Source organism: Raphanus sativus, unplaced genomic scaffold, assembly GCF_000801105.2.
Source record: "Raphanus sativus cultivar WK10039 unplaced genomic scaffold, ASM80110v3 Scaffold0219, whole genome shotgun sequence".
Taxonomy (NCBI): Eukaryota; Viridiplantae; Streptophyta; class Magnoliopsida; order Brassicales; family Brassicaceae; genus Raphanus; species Raphanus sativus.
The window spans coordinates 1-17155 of record NW_026615539.1 but is presented as its reverse complement, the minus strand read 5'-3'; the positions used below and the strand labels follow the sequence as shown (position 1 = coordinate 17155).

Genomic DNA, 17155 nt, shown 5'->3' with positions numbered 1-17155 from the left:
ATGGCCAGGCCTATTCACTGACCTAGATGGTTTTGGGGGCTTTCCGAAATGGTGCTGTGGGCGGCGTAGTTCCTCACGGTTAAAAAGTTATGGGGTTTTAAAGATGAGACGCGTTTCAAAATGAAGAAAAAAAAATAAAAAGGGGTGCAACACGAGGACTTCCCGGGAGGTCACCCATCCTAGTACTACTCTCGCCCAAGCACGCTTAACTGCGGAGTTCTGATGGGATCCGGTGCATTAGTGCTGGTATGATCGCACCCGTTAGTACATGACTCGCGATTCCATATATCCTTTTCGTCGGAGAGCACGAGTAGATTTGCGTGGAGCCCACAAGTTTTTTTTTTTTTTTTGACTTTTTCCATGCATCAAAATGTATGAAATTTGATGTAGTAAACTGCAAAAGCACCCGGAAACAGCGAATCGCATCTCGTTCACAGCCCGTAACATTCGGCAGCCTGTTTGAGGCTCTAAACGGCTGAATTTGGGCTCGAAAAATGGCCAGGCCTATTCACTGACCTAGATGGTTTTGGGGGCTTTCCGAAATGGTGCTGTGGGCGGCGTAGTTCCTCACGGTTAAAAAGTTATGGGGTTTTAAAGATGAGACGCGTTTCAAAATGAAGAAAAAAAAATAAAAAGGGGTGCAACACGAGGACTTCCCGGGAGGTCACCCATCCTAGTACTACTCTCGCCCAAGCACGCTTAACTGCGGAGTTCTGATGGGATCCGGTGCATTAGTGCTGGTATGATCGCACCCGTTAGTACATGACTCGCGATTCCATATATCCTTTTCGTCGGAGAGCACGAGTAGATTTGCGTGGAGCCCACAAGTTTTTTTTTTTTTTTTGACTTTTTCCATGCATCAAAATGTATGAAATTTGATGTAGTAAACTGCAAAAGCACCCGGAAACAGCGAATCGCATCTCGTTCACAGCCCGTAACATTCGGCAGCCTGTTTGAGGCTCTAAACGGCTGAATTTGGGCTCGAAAAATGGCCAGGCCTATTCACTGACCTAGATGGTTTTGGGGGCTTTCCGAAATGGTGCTGTGGGCGGCGTAGTTCCTCACGGTTAAAAAGTTATGGGGTTTTAAAGATGAGACGCGTTTCAAAATGAAGAAAAAAAAATAAAAAGGGGTGCAACACGAGGACTTCCCGGGAGGTCACCCATCCTAGTACTACTCTCGCCCAAGCACGCTTAACTGCGGAGTTCTGATGGGATCCGGTGCATTAGTGCTGGTATGATCGCACCCGTTAGTACATGACTCGCGATTCCATATATCCTTTTCGTCGGAGAGCACGAGTAGATTTGCGTGGAGCCCACAAGTTTTTTTTTTTTTTTTGACTTTTTCCATGCATCAAAATGTATGAAATTTGATGTAGTAAACTGCAAAAGCACCCGGAAACAGCGAATCGCATCTCGTTCACAGCCCGTAACATTCGGCAGCCTGTTTGAGGCTCTAAACGGCTGAATTTGGGCTCGAAAAATGGCCAGGCCTATTCACTGACCTAGATGGTTTTGGGGGCTTTCCGAAATGGTGCTGTGGGCGGCGTAGTTCCTCACGGTTAAAAAGTTATGGGGTTTTAAAGATGAGACGCGTTTCAAAATGAAGAAAAAAAAATAAAAAGGGGTGCAACACGAGGACTTCCCGGGAGGTCACCCATCCTAGTACTACTCTCGCCCAAGCACGCTTAACTGCGGAGTTCTGATGGGATCCGGTGCATTAGTGCTGGTATGATCGCACCCGTTAGTACATGACTCGCGATTCCATATATCCTTTTCGTCGGAGAGCACGAGTAGATTTGCGTGGAGCCCACAAGTTTTTTTTTTTTTTTGACTTTTTCCATGCATCAAAATGTATGAAATTTGATGTAGTAAACTGCAAAAGCACCCGGAAACAGCGAATCGCATCTCGTTCACAGCCCGTAACATTCGGCAGCCTGTTTGAGGCTCTAAACGGCTGAATTTGGGCTCGAAAAATGGCCAGGCCTATTCACTGACCTAGATGGTTTTGGGGGCTTTCCGAAATGGTGCTGTGGGCGGCGTAGTTCCTCACGGTTAAAAAGTTATGGGGTTTTAAAGATGAGACGCGTTTCAAAATGAAGAAAAAAAAATAAAAAGGGGTGCAACACGAGGACTTCCCGGGAGGTCACCCATCCTAGTACTACTCTCGCCCAAGCACGCTTAACTGCGGAGTTCTGATGGGATCCGGTGCATTAGTGCTGGTATGATCGCACCCGTTAGTACATGACTCGCGATTCCATATATCCTTTTCGTCGGAGAGCACGAGTAGATTTGCGTGGAGCCCACAAGTTTTTTTTTTTTTTTTGACTTTTTCCATGCATCAAAATGTATGAAATTTGATGTAGTAAACTGCAAAAGCACCCGGAAACAGCGAATCGCATCTCGTTCACAGCCCGTAACATTCGGCAGCCTGTTTGAGGCTCTAAACGGCTGAATTTGGGCTCGAAAAATGGCCAGGCCTATTCACTGACCTAGATGGTTTTGGGGGCTTTCCGAAATGGTGCTGTGGGCGGCGTAGTTCCTCACGGTTAAAAAGTTATGGGGTTTTAAAGATGAGACGCGTTTCAAAATGAAGAAAAAAAAATAAAAAGGGGTGCAACACGAGGACTTCCCGGGAGGTCACCCATCCTAGTACTACTCTCGCCCAAGCACGCTTAACTGCGGAGTTCTGATGGGATCCGGTGCATTAGTGCTGGTATGATCGCACCCGTTAGTACATGACTCGCGATTCCATATATCCTTTTCGTCGGAGAGCACGAGTAGATTTGCGTGGAGCCCACAAGTTTTTTTTTTTTTTTTGACTTTTTCCATGCATCAAAATGTATGAAATTTGATGTAGTAAACTGCAAAAGCACCCGGAAACAGCGAATCGCATCTCGTTCACAGCCCGTAACATTCGGCAGCCTGTTTGAGGCTCTAAACGGCTGAATTTGGGCTCGAAAAATGGCCAGGCCTATTCACTGACCTAGATGGTTTTGGGGGCTTTCCGAAATGGTGCTGTGGGCGGCGTAGTTCCTCACGGTTAAAAAGTTATGGGGTTTTAAAGATGAGACGCGTTTCAAAATGAAGAAAAAAAAATAAAAAGGGGTGCAACACGAGGACTTCCCGGGAGGTCACCCATCCTAGTACTACTCTCGCCCAAGCACGCTTAACTGCGGAGTTCTGATGGGATCCGGTGCATTAGTGCTGGTATGATCGCACCCGTTAGTACATGACTCGCGATTCCATATATCCTTTTCGTCGGAGAGCACGAGTAGATTTGCGTGGAGCCCACAAGTTTTTTTTTTTTTTTTGACTTTTTCCATGCATCAAAATGTATGAAATTTGATGTAGTAAACTGCAAAAGCACCCGGAAACAGCGAATCGCATCTCGTTCACAGCCCGTAACATTCGGCAGCCTGTTTGAGGCTCTAAACGGCTGAATTTGGGCTCGAAAAATGGCCAGGCCTATTCACTGACCTAGATGGTTTTGGGGGCTTTCCGAAATGGTGCTGTGGGCGGCGTAGTTCCTCACGGTTAAAAAGTTATGGGGTTTTAAAGATGAGACGCGTTTCAAAATGAAGAAAAAAAAATAAAAAGGGGTGCAACACGAGGACTTCCCGGGAGGTCACCCATCCTAGTACTACTCTCGCCCAAGCACGCTTAACTGCGGAGTTCTGATGGGATCCGGTGCATTAGTGCTGGTATGATCGCACCCGTTAGTACATGACTCGCGATTCCATATATCCTTTTCGTCGGAGAGCACGAGTAGATTTGCGTGGAGCCCACAAGTTTTTTTTTTTTTTTTGACTTTTTCCATGCATCAAAATGTATGAAATTTGATGTAGTAAACTGCAAAAGCACCCGGAAACAGCGAATCGCATCTCGTTCACAGCCCGTAACATTCGGCAGCCTGTTTGAGGCTCTAAACGGCTGAATTTGGGCTCGAAAAATGGCCAGGCCTATTCACTGACCTAGATGGTTTTGGGGGCTTTCCGAAATGGTGCTGTGGGCGGCGTAGTTCCTCACGGTTAAAAAGTTATGGGGTTTTAAAGATGAGACGCGTTTCAAAATGAAGAAAAAAAAATAAAAAGGGGTGCAACACGAGGACTTCCCGGGAGGTCACCCATCCTAGTACTACTCTCGCCCAAGCACGCTTAACTGCGGAGTTCTGATGGGATCCGGTGCATTAGTGCTGGTATGATCGCACCCGTTAGTACATGACTCGCGATTCCATATATCCTTTTCGTCGGAGAGCACGAGTAGATTTGCGTGGAGCCCACAAGTTTTTTTTTTTTTTTTGACTTTTTCCATGCATCAAAATGTATGAAATTTGATGTAGTAAACTGCAAAAGCACCCGGAAACAGCGAATCGCATCTCGTTCACAGCCCGTAACATTCGGCAGCCTGTTTGAGGCTCTAAACGGCTGAATTTGGGCTCGAAAAATGGCCAGGCCTATTCACTGACCTAGATGGTTTTGGGGGCTTTCCGAAATGGTGCTGTGGGCGGCGTAGTTCCTCACGGTTAAAAAGTTATGGGGTTTTAAAGATGAGACGCGTTTCAAAATGAAGAAAAAAAAATAAAAAGGGGTGCAACACGAGGACTTCCCGGGAGGTCACCCATCCTAGTACTACTCTCGCCCAAGCACGCTTAACTGCGGAGTTCTGATGGGATCCGGTGCATTAGTGCTGGTATGATCGCACCCGTTAGTACATGACTCGCGATTCCATATATCCTTTTCGTCGGAGAGCACGAGTAGATTTGCGTGGAGCCCACAAGTTTTTTTTTTTTTTTTGACTTTTTCCATGCATCAAAATGTATGAAATTTGATGTAGTAAACTGCAAAAGCACCCGGAAACAGCGAATCGCATCTCGTTCACAGCCCGTAACATTCGGCAGCCTGTTTGAGGCTCTAAACGGCTGAATTTGGGCTCGAAAAATGGCCAGGCCTATTCACTGACCTAGATGGTTTTGGGGGCTTTCCGAAATGGTGCTGTGGGCGGCGTAGTTCCTCACGGTTAAAAAGTTATGGGGTTTTAAAGATGAGACGCGTTTCAAAATGAAGAAAAAAAAATAAAAAGGGGTGCAACACGAGGACTTCCCGGGAGGTCACCCATCCTAGTACTACTCTCGCCCAAGCACGCTTAACTGCGGAGTTCTGATGGGATCCGGTGCATTAGTGCTGGTATGATCGCACCCGTTAGTACATGACTCGCGATTCCATATATCCTTTTCGTCGGAGAGCACGAGTAGATTTGCGTGGAGCCCACAAGTTTTTTTTTTTTTTTTGACTTTTTCCATGCATCAAAATGTATGAAATTTGATGTAGTAAACTGCAAAAGCACCCGGAAACAGCGAATCGCATCTCGTTCACAGCCCGTAACATTCGGCAGCCTGTTTGAGGCTCTAAACGGCTGAATTTGGGCTCGAAAAATGGCCAGGCCTATTCACTGACCTAGATGGTTTTGGGGGCTTTCCGAAATGGTGCTGTGGGCGGCGTAGTTCCTCACGGTTAAAAAGTTATGGGGTTTTAAAGATGAGACGCGTTTCAAAATGAAGAAAAAAAAATAAAAAGGGGTGCAACACGAGGACTTCCCGGGAGGTCACCCATCCTAGTACTACTCTCGCCCAAGCACGCTTAACTGCGGAGTTCTGATGGGATCCGGTGCATTAGTGCTGGTATGATCGCACCCGTTAGTACATGACTCGCGATTCCATATATCCTTTTCGTCGGAGAGCACGAGTAGATTTGCGTGGAGCCCACAAGTTTTTTTTTTTTTTTTGACTTTTTCCATGCATCAAAATGTATGAAATTTGATGTAGTAAACTGCAAAAGCACCCGGAAACAGCGAATCGCATCTCGTTCACAGCCCGTAACATTCGGCAGCCTGTTTGAGGCTCTAAACGGCTGAATTTGGGCTCGAAAAATGGCCAGGCCTATTCACTGACCTAGATGGTTTTGGGGGCTTTCCGAAATGGTGCTGTGGGCGGCGTAGTTCCTCACGGTTAAAAAGTTATGGGGTTTTAAAGATGAGACGCGTTTCAAAATGAAGAAAAAAAAATAAAAAGGGGTGCAACACGAGGACTTCCCGGGAGGTCACCCATCCTAGTACTACTCTCGCCCAAGCACGCTTAACTGCGGAGTTCTGATGGGATCCGGTGCATTAGTGCTGGTATGATCGCACCCGTTAGTACATGACTCGCGATTCCATATATCCTTTTCGTCGGAGAGCACGAGTAGATTTGCGTGGAGCCCACAAGTTTTTTTTTTTTTTTGACTTTTTCCATGCATCAAAATGTATGAAATTTGATGTAGTAAACTGCAAAAGCACCCGGAAACAGCGAATCGCATCTCGTTCACAGCCCGTAACATTCGGCAGCCTGTTTGAGGCTCTAAACGGCTGAATTTGGGCTCGAAAAATGGCCAGGCCTATTCACTGACCTAGATGGTTTTGGGGGCTTTCCGAAATGGTGCTGTGGGCGGCGTAGTTCCTCACGGTTAAAAAGTTATGGGGTTTTAAAGATGAGACGCGTTTCAAAATGAAGAAAAAAAAATAAAAAGGGGTGCAACACGAGGACTTCCCGGGAGGTCACCCATCCTAGTACTACTCTCGCCCAAGCACGCTTAACTGCGGAGTTCTGATGGGATCCGGTGCATTAGTGCTGGTATGATCGCACCCGTTAGTACATGACTCGCGATTCCATATATCCTTTTCGTCGGAGAGCACGAGTAGATTTGCGTGGAGCCCACAAGTTTTTTTTTTTTTTTGACTTTTTCCATGCATCAAAATGTATGAAATTTGATGTAGTAAACTGCAAAAGCACCCGGAAACAGCGAATCGCATCTCGTTCACAGCCCGTAACATTCGGCAGCCTGTTTGAGGCTCTAAACGGCTGAATTTGGGCTCGAAAAATGGCCAGGCCTATTCACTGACCTAGATGGTTTTGGGGGCTTTCCGAAATGGTGCTGTGGGCGGCGTAGTTCCTCACGGTTAAAAAGTTATGGGGTTTTAAAGATGAGACGCGTTTCAAAATGAAGAAAAAAAAATAAAAAGGGGTGCAACACGAGGACTTCCCGGGAGGTCACCCATCCTAGTACTACTCTCGCCCAAGCACGCTTAACTGCGGAGTTCTGATGGGATCCGGTGCATTAGTGCTGGTATGATCGCACCCGTTAGTACATGACTCGCGATTCCATATATCCTTTTCGTCGGAGAGCACGAGTAGATTTGCGTGGAGCCCACAAGTTTTTTTTTTTTTTTTGACTTTTTCCATGCATCAAAATGTATGAAATTTGATGTAGTAAACTGCAAAAGCACCCGGAAACAGCGAATCGCATCTCGTTCACAGCCCGTAACATTCGGCAGCCTGTTTGAGGCTCTAAACGGCTGAATTTGGGCTCGAAAAATGGCCAGGCCTATTCACTGACCTAGATGGTTTTGGGGGCTTTCCGAAATGGTGCTGTGGGCGGCGTAGTTCCTCACGGTTAAAAAGTTATGGGGTTTTAAAGATGAGACGCGTTTCAAAATGAAGAAAAAAAAATAAAAAGGGGTGCAACACGAGGACTTCCCGGGAGGTCACCCATCCTAGTACTACTCTCGCCCAAGCACGCTTAACTGCGGAGTTCTGATGGGATCCGGTGCATTAGTGCTGGTATGATCGCACCCGTTAGTACATGACTCGCGATTCCATATATCCTTTTCGTCGGAGAGCACGAGTAGATTTGCGTGGAGCCCACAAGTTTTTTTTTTTTTTTGACTTTTTCCATGCATCAAAATGTATGAAATTTGATGTAGTAAACTGCAAAAGCACCCGGAAACAGCGAATCGCATCTCGTTCACAGCCCGTAACATTCGGCAGCCTGTTTGAGGCTCTAAACGGCTGAATTTGGGCTCGAAAAATGGCCAGGCCTATTCACTGACCTAGATGGTTTTGGGGGCTTTCCGAAATGGTGCTGTGGGCGGCGTAGTTCCTCACGGTTAAAAAGTTATGGGGTTTTAAAGATGAGACGCGTTTCAAAATGAAGAAAAAAAAATAAAAAGGGGTGCAACACGAGGACTTCCCGGGAGGTCACCCATCCTAGTACTACTCTCGCCCAAGCACGCTTAACTGCGGAGTTCTGATGGGATCCGGTGCATTAGTGCTGGTATGATCGCACCCGTTAGTACATGACTCGCGATTCCATATATCCTTTTCGTCGGAGAGCACGAGTAGATTTGCGTGGAGCCCACAAGTTTTTTTTTTTTTTTTGACTTTTTCCATGCATCAAAATGTATGAAATTTGATGTAGTAAACTGCAAAAGCACCCGGAAACAGCGAATCGCATCTCGTTCACAGCCCGTAACATTCGGCAGCCTGTTTGAGGCTCTAAACGGCTGAATTTGGGCTCGAAAAATGGCCAGGCCTATTCACTGACCTAGATGGTTTTGGGGGCTTTCCGAAATGGTGCTGTGGGCGGCGTAGTTCCTCACGGTTAAAAAGTTATGGGGTTTTAAAGATGAGACGCGTTTCAAAATGAAGAAAAAAAAATAAAAAGGGGTGCAACACGAGGACTTCCCGGGAGGTCACCCATCCTAGTACTACTCTCGCCCAAGCACGCTTAACTGCGGAGTTCTGATGGGATCCGGTGCATTAGTGCTGGTATGATCGCACCCGTTAGTACATGACTCGCGATTCCATATATCCTTTTCGTCGGAGAGCACGAGTAGATTTGCGTGGAGCCCACAAGTTTTTTTTTTTTTTTTGACTTTTTCCATGCATCAAAATGTATGAAATTTGATGTAGTAAACTGCAAAAGCACCCGGAAACAGCGAATCGCATCTCGTTCACAGCCCGTAACATTCGGCAGCCTGTTTGAGGCTCTAAACGGCTGAATTTGGGCTCGAAAAATGGCCAGGCCTATTCACTGACCTAGATGGTTTTGGGGGCTTTCCGAAATGGTGCTGTGGGCGGCGTAGTTCCTCACGGTTAAAAAGTTATGGGGTTTTAAAGATGAGACGCGTTTCAAAATGAAGAAAAAAAAATAAAAAGGGGTGCAACACGAGGACTTCCCGGGAGGTCACCCATCCTAGTACTACTCTCGCCCAAGCACGCTTAACTGCGGAGTTCTGATGGGATCCGGTGCATTAGTGCTGGTATGATCGCACCCGTTAGTACATGACTCGCGATTCCATATATCCTTTTCGTCGGAGAGCACGAGTAGATTTGCGTGGAGCCCACAAGTTTTTTTTTTTTTTTGACTTTTTCCATGCATCAAAATGTATGAAATTTGATGTAGTAAACTGCAAAAGCACCCGGAAACAGCGAATCGCATCTCGTTCACAGCCCGTAACATTCGGCAGCCTGTTTGAGGCTCTAAACGGCTGAATTTGGGCTCGAAAAATGGCCAGGCCTATTCACTGACCTAGATGGTTTTGGGGGCTTTCCGAAATGGTGCTGTGGGCGGCGTAGTTCCTCACGGTTAAAAAGTTATGGGGTTTTAAAGATGAGACGCGTTTCAAAATGAAGAAAAAAAAATAAAAAGGGGTGCAACACGAGGACTTCCCGGGAGGTCACCCATCCTAGTACTACTCTCGCCCAAGCACGCTTAACTGCGGAGTTCTGATGGGATCCGGTGCATTAGTGCTGGTATGATCGCACCCGTTAGTACATGACTCGCGATTCCATATATCCTTTTCGTCGGAGAGCACGAGTAGATTTGCGTGGAGCCCACAAGTTTTTTTTTTTTTTTGACTTTTTCCATGCATCAAAATGTATGAAATTTGATGTAGTAAACTGCAAAAGCACCCGGAAACAGCGAATCGCATCTCGTTCACAGCCCGTAACATTCGGCAGCCTGTTTGAGGCTCTAAACGGCTGAATTTGGGCTCGAAAAATGGCCAGGCCTATTCACTGACCTAGATGGTTTTGGGGGCTTTCCGAAATGGTGCTGTGGGCGGCGTAGTTCCTCACGGTTAAAAAGTTATGGGGTTTTAAAGATGAGACGCGTTTCAAAATGAAGAAAAAAAAATAAAAAGGGGTGCAACACGAGGACTTCCCGGGAGGTCACCCATCCTAGTACTACTCTCGCCCAAGCACGCTTAACTGCGGAGTTCTGATGGGATCCGGTGCATTAGTGCTGGTATGATCGCACCCGTTAGTACATGACTCGCGATTCCATATATCCTTTTCGTCGGAGAGCACGAGTAGATTTGCGTGGAGCCCACAAGTTTTTTTTTTTTTTTGACTTTTTCCATGCATCAAAATGTATGAAATTTGATGTAGTAAACTGCAAAAGCACCCGGAAACAGCGAATCGCATCTCGTTCACAGCCCGTAACATTCGGCAGCCTGTTTGAGGCTCTAAACGGCTGAATTTGGGCTCGAAAAATGGCCAGGCCTATTCACTGACCTAGATGGTTTTGGGGGCTTTCCGAAATGGTGCTGTGGGCGGCGTAGTTCCTCACGGTTAAAAAGTTATGGGGTTTTAAAGATGAGACGCGTTTCAAAATGAAGAAAAAAAAATAAAAAGGGGTGCAACACGAGGACTTCCCGGGAGGTCACCCATCCTAGTACTACTCTCGCCCAAGCACGCTTAACTGCGGAGTTCTGATGGGATCCGGTGCATTAGTGCTGGTATGATCGCACCCGTTAGTACATGACTCGCGATTCCATATATCCTTTTCGTCGGAGAGCACGAGTAGATTTGCGTGGAGCCCACAAGTTTTTTTTTTTTTTTTGACTTTTTCCATGCATCAAAATGTATGAAATTTGATGTAGTAAACTGCAAAAGCACCCGGAAACAGCGAATCGCATCTCGTTCACAGCCCGTAACATTCGGCAGCCTGTTTGAGGCTCTAAACGGCTGAATTTGGGCTCGAAAAATGGCCAGGCCTATTCACTGACCTAGATGGTTTTGGGGGCTTTCCGAAATGGTGCTGTGGGCGGCGTAGTTCCTCACGGTTAAAAAGTTATGGGGTTTTAAAGATGAGACGCGTTTCAAAATGAAGAAAAAAAAATAAAAAGGGGTGCAACACGAGGACTTCCCGGGAGGTCACCCATCCTAGTACTACTCTCGCCCAAGCACGCTTAACTGCGGAGTTCTGATGGGATCCGGTGCATTAGTGCTGGTATGATCGCACCCGTTAGTACATGACTCGCGATTCCATATATCCTTTTCGTCGGAGAGCACGAGTAGATTTGCGTGGAGCCCACAAGTTTTTTTTTTTTTTTGACTTTTTCCATGCATCAAAATGTATGAAATTTGATGTAGTAAACTGCAAAAGCACCCGGAAACAGCGAATCGCATCTCGTTCACAGCCCGTAACATTCGGCAGCCTGTTTGAGGCTCTAAACGGCTGAATTTGGGCTCGAAAAATGGCCAGGCCTATTCACTGACCTAGATGGTTTTGGGGGCTTTCCGAAATGGTGCTGTGGGCGGCGTAGTTCCTCACGGTTAAAAAGTTATGGGGTTTTAAAGATGAGACGCGTTTCAAAATGAAGAAAAAAAAATAAAAAGGGGTGCAACACGAGGACTTCCCGGGAGGTCACCCATCCTAGTACTACTCTCGCCCAAGCACGCTTAACTGCGGAGTTCTGATGGGATCCGGTGCATTAGTGCTGGTATGATCGCACCCGTTAGTACATGACTCGCGATTCCATATATCCTTTTCGTCGGAGAGCACGAGTAGATTTGCGTGGAGCCCACAAGTTTTTTTTTTTTTTTTGACTTTTTCCATGCATCAAAATGTATGAAATTTGATGTAGTAAACTGCAAAAGCACCCGGAAACAGCGAATCGCATCTCGTTCACAGCCCGTAACATTCGGCAGCCTGTTTGAGGCTCTAAACGGCTGAATTTGGGCTCGAAAAATGGCCAGGCCTATTCACTGACCTAGATGGTTTTGGGGGCTTTCCGAAATGGTGCTGTGGGCGGCGTAGTTCCTCACGGTTAAAAAGTTATGGGGTTTTAAAGATGAGACGCGTTTCAAAATGAAGAAAAAAAAATAAAAAGGGGTGCAACACGAGGACTTCCCGGGAGGTCACCCATCCTAGTACTACTCTCGCCCAAGCACGCTTAACTGCGGAGTTCTGATGGGATCCGGTGCATTAGTGCTGGTATGATCGCACCCGTTAGTACATGACTCGCGATTCCATATATCCTTTTCGTCGGAGAGCACGAGTAGATTTGCGTGGAGCCCACAAGTTTTTTTTTTTTTTTTTGACTTTTTCCATGCATCAAAATGTATGAAATTTGATGTAGTAAACTGCAAAAGCACCCGGAAACAGCGAATCGCATCTCGTTCACAGCCCGTAACATTCGGCAGCCTGTTTGAGGCTCTAAACGGCTGAATTTGGGCTCGAAAAATGGCCAGGCCTATTCACTGACCTAGATGGTTTTGGGGGCTTTCCGAAATGGTGCTGTGGGCGGCGTAGTTCCTCACGGTTAAAAAGTTATGGGGTTTTAAAGATGAGACGCGTTTCAAAATGAAGAAAAAAAAATAAAAAGGGGTGCAACACGAGGACTTCCCGGGAGGTCACCCATCCTAGTACTACTCTCGCCCAAGCACGCTTAACTGCGGAGTTCTGATGGGATCCGGTGCATTAGTGCTGGTATGATCGCACCCGTTAGTACATGACTCGCGATTCCATATATCCTTTTCGTCGGAGAGCACGAGTAGATTTGCGTGGAGCCCACAAGTTTTTTTTTTTTTTTGACTTTTTCCATGCATCAAAATGTATGAAATTTGATGTAGTAAACTGCAAAAGCACCCGGAAACAGCGAATCGCATCTCGTTCACAGCCCGTAACATTCGGCAGCCTGTTTGAGGCTCTAAACGGCTGAATTTGGGCTCGAAAAATGGCCAGGCCTATTCACTGACCTAGATGGTTTTGGGGGCTTTCCGAAATGGTGCTGTGGGCGGCGTAGTTCCTCACGGTTAAAAAGTTATGGGGTTTTAAAGATGAGACGCGTTTCAAAATGAAGAAAAAAAAATAAAAAGGGGTGCAACACGAGGACTTCCCGGGAGGTCACCCATCCTAGTACTACTCTCGCCCAAGCACGCTTAACTGCGGAGTTCTGATGGGATCCGGTGCATTAGTGCTGGTATGATCGCACCCGTTAGTACATGACTCGCGATTCCATATATCCTTTTCGTCGGAGAGCACGAGTAGATTTGCGTGGAGCCCACAAGTTTTTTTTTTTTTTTGACTTTTTCCATGCATCAAAATGTATGAAATTTGATGTAGTAAACTGCAAAAGCACCCGGAAACAGCGAATCGCATCTCGTTCACAGCCCGTAACATTCGGCAGCCTGTTTGAGGCTCTAAACGGCTGAATTTGGGCTCGAAAAATGGCCAGGCCTATTCACTGACCTAGATGGTTTTGGGGGCTTTCCGAAATGGTGCTGTGGGCGGCGTAGTTCCTCACGGTTAAAAAGTTATGGGGTTTTAAAGATGAGACGCGTTTCAAAATGAAGAAAAAAAAATAAAAAGGGGTGCAACACGAGGACTTCCCGGGAGGTCACCCATCCTAGTACTACTCTCGCCCAAGCACGCTTAACTGCGGAGTTCTGATGGGATCCGGTGCATTAGTGCTGGTATGATCGCACCCGTTAGTACATGACTCGCGATTCCATATATCCTTTTCGTCGGAGAGCACGAGTAGATTTGCGTGGAGCCCACAAGTTTTTTTTTTTTTTTGACTTTTTCCATGCATCAAAATGTATGAAATTTGATGTAGTAAACTGCAAAAGCACCCGGAAACAGCGAATCGCATCTCGTTCACAGCCCGTAACATTCGGCAGCCTGTTTGAGGCTCTAAACGGCTGAATTTGGGCTCGAAAAATGGCCAGGCCTATTCACTGACCTAGATGGTTTTGGGGGCTTTCCGAAATGGTGCTGTGGGCGGCGTAGTTCCTCACGGTTAAAAAGTTATGGGGTTTTAAAGATGAGACGCGTTTCAAAATGAAGAAAAAAAAATAAAAAGGGGTGCAACACGAGGACTTCCCGGGAGGTCACCCATCCTAGTACTACTCTCGCCCAAGCACGCTTAACTGCGGAGTTCTGATGGGATCCGGTGCATTAGTGCTGGTATGATCGCACCCGTTAGTACATGACTCGCGATTCCATATATCCTTTTCGTCGGAGAGCACGAGTAGATTTGCGTGGAGCCCACAAGTTTTTTTTTTTTTTTGACTTTTTCCATGCATCAAAATGTATGAAATTTGATGTAGTAAACTGCAAAAGCACCCGGAAACAGCGAATCGCATCTCGTTCACAGCCCGTAACATTCGGCAGCCTGTTTGAGGCTCTAAACGGCTGAATTTGGGCTCGAAAAATGGCCAGGCCTATTCACTGACCTAGATGGTTTTGGGGGCTTTCCGAAATGGTGCTGTGGGCGGCGTAGTTCCTCACGGTTAAAAAGTTATGGGGTTTTAAAGATGAGACGCGTTTCAAAATGAAGAAAAAAAAATAAAAAGGGGTGCAACACGAGGACTTCCCGGGAGGTCACCCATCCTAGTACTACTCTCGCCCAAGCACGCTTAACTGCGGAGTTCTGATGGGATCCGGTGCATTAGTGCTGGTATGATCGCACCCGTTAGTACATGACTCGCGATTCCATATATCCTTTTCGTCGGAGAGCACGAGTAGATTTGCGTGGAGCCCACAAGTTTTTTTTTTTTTTTGACTTTTTCCATGCATCAAAATGTATGAAATTTGATGTAGTAAACTGCAAAAGCACCCGGAAACAGCGAATCGCATCTCGTTCACAGCCCGTAACATTCGGCAGCCTGTTTGAGGCTCTAAACGGCTGAATTTGGGCTCGAAAAATGGCCAGGCCTATTCACTGACCTAGATGGTTTTGGGGGCTTTCCGAAATGGTGCTGTGGGCGGCGTAGTTCCTCACGGTTAAAAAGTTATGGGGTTTTAAAGATGAGACGCGTTTCAAAATGAAGAAAAAAAAAATAAAAAGGGGTGCAACACGAGGACTTCCCGGGAGGTCACCCATCCTAGTACTACTCTCGCCCAAGCACGCTTAACTGCGGAGTTCTGATGGGATCCGGTGCATTAGTGCTGGTATGATCGCACCCGTTAGTACATGACTCGCGATTCCATATATCCTTTTCGTCGGAGAGCACGAGTAGATTTGCGTGGAGCCCACAAGTTTTTTTTTTTTTTTGACTTTTTCCATGCATCAAAATGTATGAAATTTGATGTAGTAAACTGCAAAAGCACCCGGAAACAGCGAATCGCATCTCGTTCACAGCCCGTAACATTCGGCAGCCTGTTTGAGGCTCTAAACGGCTGAATTTGGGCTCGAAAAATGGCCAGGCCTATTCACTGACCTAGATGGTTTTGGGGGCTTTCCGAAATGGTGCTGTGGGCGGCGTAGTTCCTCACGGTTAAAAAGTTATGGGGTTTTAAAGATGAGACGCGTTTCAAAATGAAGAAAAAAAAATAAAAAGGGGTGCAACACGAGGACTTCCCGGGAGGTCACCCATCCTAGTACTACTCTCGCCCAAGCACGCTTAACTGCGGAGTTCTGATGGGATCCGGTGCATTAGTGCTGGTATGATCGCACCCGTTAGTACATGACTCGCGATTCCATATATCCTTTTCGTCGGAGAGCACGAGTAGATTTGCGTGGAGCCCACAAGTTTTTTTTTTTTTTTGACTTTTTCCATGCATCAAAATGTATGAAATTTGATGTAGTAAACTGCAAAAGCACCCGGAAACAGCGAATCGCATCTCGTTCACAGCCCGTAACATTCGGCAGCCTGTTTGAGGCTCTAAACGGCTGAATTTGGGCTCGAAAAATGGCCAGGCCTATTCACTGACCTAGATGGTTTTGGGGGCTTTCCGAAATGGTGCTGTGGGCGGCGTAGTTCCTCACGGTTAAAAAGTTATGGGGTTTTAAAGATGAGACGCGTTTCAAAATGAAGAAAAAAAAATAAAAAGGGGTGCAACACGAGGACTTCCCGGGAGGTCACCCATCCTAGTACTACTCTCGCCCAAGCACGCTTAACTGCGGAGTTCTGATGGGATCCGGTGCATTAGTGCTGGTATGATCGCACCCGTTAGTACATGACTCGCGATTCCATATATCCTTTTCGTCGGAGAGCACGAGTAGATTTGCGTGGAGCCCACAAGTTTTTTTTTTTTTTTTGACTTTTTCCATGCATCAAAATGTATGAAATTTGATGTAGTAAACTGCAAAAGCACCCGGAAACAGCGGATCGCATCTCGTTCACAGCCCGTAACATTCGGCAGCCTGTTTGAGGCTCTAAACGGCTGAATTTGGGCTCGAAAAATGGCCAGGCCTATTCACTGACCTAGATGGTTTTGGGGGCTTTCCGAAATGGTGCTGTGGGCGGCGTAGTTCCTCACGGTTAAAAAGTTATGGGGTTTTAAAGATGAGAGACGCGTTTCAAAATAAAAAAAAAAAAAGGGGGTGCAACACGAGGACTTCCCGGGAGGTCACCCATCCTAGTACTACTCTCGCCCAAGCACGCTTAACTGCGGAGTTCTGATGGGATCCGGTGCATTAGTGCTGGTATGATCGCACCCGTTAGTACATGACTCGCGATTCCATATATCCTTTTCGTCGGAGAGCACGAGTAGATTTGCGTGGAGCCCACAAGTTTTTTTTTTTTTTTTTGACTTTTTCCATGCATCAAAATGTATGAAATTTGATGTAGTAAACTGCAAAAGCACCCGGAAACAGCGGATCGCATCTCGTTCACAGCCCGTAACATTCGGCAGCCTGTTTGAGGCTCTAAACGGCTGAATTTGGGCTCGAAAAATGGCCAGGCCTATTCACTGACCTAGATGGTTTTGGGGGCTTTCCGAAATGGTGCTGTGGGCGGCGTAGTTCCTCACGGTTAAAAAGTTATGGGGTTTTAAAGATGAGACGCGTTTCAAAATGAAGAAAAAAAAATAAAAGGGGTGCAACACGAGGACTTCCCGGGAGGTCACCCATCCTAGTACTACTCTCGCCCAAGCACGCTTAACTGCGGAGTTCTGATGGGATCCGGTGCATTAGTGCTGGTATGATCGCACCCGTTAGTACATGACTCGCGATTCCATATATCCTTTTCGTCGGAGAGCACGAGTAGATTTGCGTGGAGCCCAGAAGTTTTTTTTTTTTTTTGACTTTTTCCATGCATCAAAATGTAT

The 17155-nt window shown here is 46.4% G+C and overlaps 35 non-coding genes across 35 annotated transcripts; all 35 read right to left on the bottom strand.

Annotated features, from left to right (window-relative positions):
- Nucleotides 1–141: 141 nt before the first annotated feature.
- Nucleotides 142–260, bottom strand: LOC130501576 (5S ribosomal RNA). The gene has a single exon (XR_008939797.1). It is a non-coding gene; the product is annotated as a 5S ribosomal RNA (ribosomal RNA).
- A 375-nt stretch (nucleotides 261–635) lies between these two features.
- LOC130501574 (5S ribosomal RNA) lies at nucleotides 636–754 on the bottom strand. Its single transcript, XR_008939795.1, has one exon. It is a non-coding gene; the product is annotated as a 5S ribosomal RNA (ribosomal RNA).
- A 375-nt stretch (nucleotides 755–1129) lies between these two features.
- Nucleotides 1130–1248, bottom strand: LOC130501573 (5S ribosomal RNA). The gene has a single exon (XR_008939794.1). It is a non-coding gene; the product is annotated as a 5S ribosomal RNA (ribosomal RNA).
- A 375-nt stretch (nucleotides 1249–1623) lies between these two features.
- On the bottom strand, nucleotides 1624–1742 carry LOC130501572 (5S ribosomal RNA). The gene has a single exon (XR_008939793.1). It is a non-coding gene; the product is annotated as a 5S ribosomal RNA (ribosomal RNA).
- A 374-nt stretch (nucleotides 1743–2116) lies between these two features.
- Nucleotides 2117–2235, bottom strand: LOC130501571 (5S ribosomal RNA). The gene has a single exon (XR_008939792.1). It is a non-coding gene; the product is annotated as a 5S ribosomal RNA (ribosomal RNA).
- Nucleotides 2236–2610: 375 nt separating this feature from the next.
- LOC130501570 (5S ribosomal RNA) lies at nucleotides 2611–2729 on the bottom strand. Its single transcript, XR_008939791.1, has one exon. It is a non-coding gene; the product is annotated as a 5S ribosomal RNA (ribosomal RNA).
- A 375-nt stretch (nucleotides 2730–3104) lies between these two features.
- On the bottom strand, nucleotides 3105–3223 carry LOC130501569 (5S ribosomal RNA). Its single transcript, XR_008939790.1, has one exon. It is a non-coding gene; the product is annotated as a 5S ribosomal RNA (ribosomal RNA).
- A 375-nt stretch (nucleotides 3224–3598) lies between these two features.
- LOC130501568 (5S ribosomal RNA) lies at nucleotides 3599–3717 on the bottom strand. Its single transcript, XR_008939789.1, has one exon. It is a non-coding gene; the product is annotated as a 5S ribosomal RNA (ribosomal RNA).
- A 375-nt stretch (nucleotides 3718–4092) lies between these two features.
- LOC130501567 (5S ribosomal RNA) lies at nucleotides 4093–4211 on the bottom strand. Its single transcript, XR_008939788.1, has one exon. It is a non-coding gene; the product is annotated as a 5S ribosomal RNA (ribosomal RNA).
- Nucleotides 4212–4586: 375 nt separating this feature from the next.
- On the bottom strand, nucleotides 4587–4705 carry LOC130501566 (5S ribosomal RNA). The gene has a single exon (XR_008939787.1). It is a non-coding gene; the product is annotated as a 5S ribosomal RNA (ribosomal RNA).
- A 375-nt stretch (nucleotides 4706–5080) lies between these two features.
- LOC130501565 (5S ribosomal RNA) lies at nucleotides 5081–5199 on the bottom strand. Its single transcript, XR_008939786.1, has one exon. It is a non-coding gene; the product is annotated as a 5S ribosomal RNA (ribosomal RNA).
- Nucleotides 5200–5574: 375 nt separating this feature from the next.
- On the bottom strand, nucleotides 5575–5693 carry LOC130501563 (5S ribosomal RNA). The gene has a single exon (XR_008939784.1). It is a non-coding gene; the product is annotated as a 5S ribosomal RNA (ribosomal RNA).
- Nucleotides 5694–6068: 375 nt separating this feature from the next.
- Nucleotides 6069–6187, bottom strand: LOC130501562 (5S ribosomal RNA). Its single transcript, XR_008939783.1, has one exon. It is a non-coding gene; the product is annotated as a 5S ribosomal RNA (ribosomal RNA).
- A 374-nt stretch (nucleotides 6188–6561) lies between these two features.
- Nucleotides 6562–6680, bottom strand: LOC130501561 (5S ribosomal RNA). Its single transcript, XR_008939782.1, has one exon. It is a non-coding gene; the product is annotated as a 5S ribosomal RNA (ribosomal RNA).
- A 374-nt stretch (nucleotides 6681–7054) lies between these two features.
- Nucleotides 7055–7173, bottom strand: LOC130501560 (5S ribosomal RNA). Its single transcript, XR_008939781.1, has one exon. It is a non-coding gene; the product is annotated as a 5S ribosomal RNA (ribosomal RNA).
- A 375-nt stretch (nucleotides 7174–7548) lies between these two features.
- Nucleotides 7549–7667, bottom strand: LOC130501559 (5S ribosomal RNA). The gene has a single exon (XR_008939780.1). It is a non-coding gene; the product is annotated as a 5S ribosomal RNA (ribosomal RNA).
- A 374-nt stretch (nucleotides 7668–8041) lies between these two features.
- LOC130501558 (5S ribosomal RNA) lies at nucleotides 8042–8160 on the bottom strand. Its single transcript, XR_008939779.1, has one exon. It is a non-coding gene; the product is annotated as a 5S ribosomal RNA (ribosomal RNA).
- Nucleotides 8161–8535: 375 nt separating this feature from the next.
- On the bottom strand, nucleotides 8536–8654 carry LOC130501557 (5S ribosomal RNA). The gene has a single exon (XR_008939778.1). It is a non-coding gene; the product is annotated as a 5S ribosomal RNA (ribosomal RNA).
- Nucleotides 8655–9029: 375 nt separating this feature from the next.
- On the bottom strand, nucleotides 9030–9148 carry LOC130501556 (5S ribosomal RNA). Its single transcript, XR_008939777.1, has one exon. It is a non-coding gene; the product is annotated as a 5S ribosomal RNA (ribosomal RNA).
- Nucleotides 9149–9522: 374 nt separating this feature from the next.
- LOC130501555 (5S ribosomal RNA) lies at nucleotides 9523–9641 on the bottom strand. The gene has a single exon (XR_008939776.1). It is a non-coding gene; the product is annotated as a 5S ribosomal RNA (ribosomal RNA).
- A 374-nt stretch (nucleotides 9642–10015) lies between these two features.
- LOC130501553 (5S ribosomal RNA) lies at nucleotides 10016–10134 on the bottom strand. Its single transcript, XR_008939775.1, has one exon. It is a non-coding gene; the product is annotated as a 5S ribosomal RNA (ribosomal RNA).
- Nucleotides 10135–10508: 374 nt separating this feature from the next.
- On the bottom strand, nucleotides 10509–10627 carry LOC130501551 (5S ribosomal RNA). The gene has a single exon (XR_008939773.1). It is a non-coding gene; the product is annotated as a 5S ribosomal RNA (ribosomal RNA).
- Nucleotides 10628–11002: 375 nt separating this feature from the next.
- Nucleotides 11003–11121, bottom strand: LOC130501550 (5S ribosomal RNA). The gene has a single exon (XR_008939772.1). It is a non-coding gene; the product is annotated as a 5S ribosomal RNA (ribosomal RNA).
- Nucleotides 11122–11495: 374 nt separating this feature from the next.
- LOC130501549 (5S ribosomal RNA) lies at nucleotides 11496–11614 on the bottom strand. Its single transcript, XR_008939771.1, has one exon. It is a non-coding gene; the product is annotated as a 5S ribosomal RNA (ribosomal RNA).
- Nucleotides 11615–11989: 375 nt separating this feature from the next.
- Nucleotides 11990–12108, bottom strand: LOC130501548 (5S ribosomal RNA). The gene has a single exon (XR_008939770.1). It is a non-coding gene; the product is annotated as a 5S ribosomal RNA (ribosomal RNA).
- Nucleotides 12109–12484: 376 nt separating this feature from the next.
- On the bottom strand, nucleotides 12485–12603 carry LOC130501547 (5S ribosomal RNA). The gene has a single exon (XR_008939769.1). It is a non-coding gene; the product is annotated as a 5S ribosomal RNA (ribosomal RNA).
- Nucleotides 12604–12977: 374 nt separating this feature from the next.
- On the bottom strand, nucleotides 12978–13096 carry LOC130501546 (5S ribosomal RNA). Its single transcript, XR_008939768.1, has one exon. It is a non-coding gene; the product is annotated as a 5S ribosomal RNA (ribosomal RNA).
- A 374-nt stretch (nucleotides 13097–13470) lies between these two features.
- Nucleotides 13471–13589, bottom strand: LOC130501542 (5S ribosomal RNA). The gene has a single exon (XR_008939764.1). It is a non-coding gene; the product is annotated as a 5S ribosomal RNA (ribosomal RNA).
- Nucleotides 13590–13963: 374 nt separating this feature from the next.
- Nucleotides 13964–14082, bottom strand: LOC130501531 (5S ribosomal RNA). Its single transcript, XR_008939753.1, has one exon. It is a non-coding gene; the product is annotated as a 5S ribosomal RNA (ribosomal RNA).
- Nucleotides 14083–14456: 374 nt separating this feature from the next.
- LOC130501520 (5S ribosomal RNA) lies at nucleotides 14457–14575 on the bottom strand. The gene has a single exon (XR_008939742.1). It is a non-coding gene; the product is annotated as a 5S ribosomal RNA (ribosomal RNA).
- A 375-nt stretch (nucleotides 14576–14950) lies between these two features.
- LOC130501509 (5S ribosomal RNA) lies at nucleotides 14951–15069 on the bottom strand. Its single transcript, XR_008939731.1, has one exon. It is a non-coding gene; the product is annotated as a 5S ribosomal RNA (ribosomal RNA).
- A 374-nt stretch (nucleotides 15070–15443) lies between these two features.
- LOC130501586 (5S ribosomal RNA) lies at nucleotides 15444–15562 on the bottom strand. The gene has a single exon (XR_008939807.1). It is a non-coding gene; the product is annotated as a 5S ribosomal RNA (ribosomal RNA).
- Nucleotides 15563–15936: 374 nt separating this feature from the next.
- On the bottom strand, nucleotides 15937–16055 carry LOC130501575 (5S ribosomal RNA). The gene has a single exon (XR_008939796.1). It is a non-coding gene; the product is annotated as a 5S ribosomal RNA (ribosomal RNA).
- Nucleotides 16056–16427: 372 nt separating this feature from the next.
- On the bottom strand, nucleotides 16428–16546 carry LOC130501564 (5S ribosomal RNA). Its single transcript, XR_008939785.1, has one exon. It is a non-coding gene; the product is annotated as a 5S ribosomal RNA (ribosomal RNA).
- A 375-nt stretch (nucleotides 16547–16921) lies between these two features.
- On the bottom strand, nucleotides 16922–17040 carry LOC130501552 (5S ribosomal RNA). The gene has a single exon (XR_008939774.1). It is a non-coding gene; the product is annotated as a 5S ribosomal RNA (ribosomal RNA).
- Nucleotides 17041–17155: the final 115 nt, after the last annotated feature.